This window comes from Sinocyclocheilus rhinocerous, unplaced genomic scaffold (assembly GCF_001515625.1).
Source record: "Sinocyclocheilus rhinocerous isolate Xijiao unplaced genomic scaffold, SAMN03320098_v1.1 scaffold632, whole genome shotgun sequence".
Taxonomy (NCBI): Eukaryota; Metazoa; Chordata; class Actinopteri; order Cypriniformes; family Cyprinidae; genus Sinocyclocheilus; species Sinocyclocheilus rhinocerous.
Genome location: NW_015639247.1, coordinates 616,935 through 619,434, shown reverse-complemented (window position 1 = coordinate 619,434; position 2,500 = coordinate 616,935). Strand labels below are relative to the sequence as shown.

The 2,500-nt window shown below is 34.6% G+C and overlaps 1 protein-coding gene across 1 annotated transcript in view; it reads right to left on the bottom strand.

Moving 5' to 3' along the window:
- Nucleotides 1-2,500, bottom strand: part of LOC107751072 (junctional adhesion molecule B-like) — an 18,111-nt gene that overhangs the window by 14,723 nt on the left and 888 nt on the right. The window lies entirely within an intron of this gene.

Below are 2,500 nucleotides of genomic sequence, written 5' to 3'. Positions count from 1 at the left end.
TCAAATCTAAATTCTGACTGGATGATGCACGTGTGAAGCCATTCTGTATTAAAGCGCTACGTTGCCTGGCAACCATAAACAGCATAGAGTTCACTAACGAACTATTTTACTTTGCGTAAACACGGTTTGTTGTGATTCTTACTGTACTGTTGATACATGTTTCATTTTTATACATTCATTAAATACATATATTATAATATACATTTTTTTAAATGTGACTTATCTCATATTTCTTTCTCAAAATTCTGAGTAATAAACTCAGAAAAAAAAACAGAATTGTGAGATTTAAACTCGGAATTGCAAAATATTCTCAGTTGGGCCTAGCATCTTGCAATTCTGACTTTTGTTCTCAGAATTGTGCATTTATATGCTTTAAAAAAAAGAAAAAGGTGATTGCGACTTTTTACCTCACAATTTTAAGTTTATATCTTGCAATTCTGAGAAAAAAAACACAGAACGATACATTGTGCCTCAGCACACACACACACACACACACACACACACACACAGCACCTGTCTGCATGCGACAGACGCAGCAGCTGCAACAATCCTGACAGTCACACTCACTTTTACAACACTGCCTTTGTCTTCAGCCTGACATAGTGCTGACTGCTTATTTTAGACACACTCACACACATCAAACTTTCCCTCCCACACACACACACGCACGCGACTCCTCCGAGGGTTTAAACGCAGCAGATGCAGAGATGTTTCCACATACTCTGGCTGTTGCACAAATGCGATTAAACGTGAATGCAAACACAACTTGATGTGCTCCAGCGACAGAAGTGCAGCAGACTTCCCTGAAAACACATTTACAGTCCGTCAAGATGGAGAAACGGTTTGCAGAGAATCTTGTTAGTTAATCGAGTTAGTTAAGCACAACTGGTTTAACCCTCATAATGCATTCGGGTCCATTTTGACCTGGAAGAGAGATATAAAAAATTCTAAACAATGCATTTTTTTTGTAAGTAAACAAAACCTTAAAATACACATTTAATTTTTTTATGATTTTTTACGATATAACCATTTTTTTTTTTTTTAAAGTTGCACTTTTTGTGTTCAAGTTTTGTCCCATTAGGTGTCAAAATACATTTTATAAAATCCTTTATGAAGTTATATTAGTGTCAAAAAAAGTTTGTAAAATATATTTACCCTTTTCCCCATATCTCACACACTTTTGAACTGCATTTTGTTGATAAAATATGAATACGTACACGTATTGACGAATGATTACAGCATGAAAAACTCATCACACATCATCTGAAAGTAAAAGTTTATTCAAGTAAAATACATTTTAGTTTGAAAACTTTTCAGTGTAATATTTAAGTTGTTTTGGTAGAAATAAACATGTAGGATTCAGTCATTTGGACTAATCACGAGTAATAAATTAGAATATTCCTTTGGTAATTCCCAGATTATATGTTCTTATAAATTTCATACAATGATAAATTCAAATAAAATTTCTCATCAGTATTGATTTTATTTAATTTTTTCACATTCACTCACTAATGGGAAGTTGCTGAGCAGATACAATATGGTTTTAGAATAAAAAATTAAATTAAATAAAAAAATAACCTGGAATCCAAAAATATTATGAATAAATTCAAATGATGCTAGCAACCAACTTGGTGATTTCCAGTGATTAAATTGCACTAATTCATTTGTTGGAAGCAAAAAGAATGTCAATCATGTTTTCGTCAGTAATGCGAGACGCTTGTACAAATACAATAAAACTAAAGTGGACTTTCTACATGTTACAAACACGTTTATTCAACAATATATTACAAACACTGAATGCTGGGTGAGGAGGTGGCGATTAATGCGGAGGGGGCGGGGCAGTGGGTGTGGCCTCTGCGGTGAGAGGAGGAGTCACTGTTGAGGAGGAGGGAATAATCAACCATAAATAATGAGCTGAAATATTAAATGATGTTGTACATAAAGATTAGTCAATATACATATTTTTAATATTCTTTAAATGTTATCACTGCTTTAATATGTTAATCTCTCATTTCATTTGCACACATTCGCAGCACATAAATCTGAAGATTGGATAAATTCAGGTTCATAATTCCTGTTTGATTTTGTCGTCATATTAGAGTTACAGGTTTTTTCCAGAGGGGATTCTGGATTTCTGTTTTTATCACTCCATAAATCAGAAGATACTGCCAACAGACAGAAAACAAACACATTTTTACCATGTTTTTAGGAGTAAAATATGTGTAGAATATAGAGAGGAATAAATCTGTAAAGTTTGCTGTTTGTAAAAGAAAGAACTCTTTAAAGATTGAAATCTACAAACGCAAATAGATAAAGTGGCCACTAGAGGACCTCCACTCACCGTCACATGATCTCCACACCTGAGCAGCACAGCACAGCTGAAGAGTGTGTGTGTGTGTGTGTGTGAGTGTGAGTGAGAGTGTGTGAGTGAGAGAGTGTGTGTGTGTGTGTGAGTGAGAGTGTGTGTGAGTGAGAGTGTGTGTGTGTGTGTGTGTGTGTG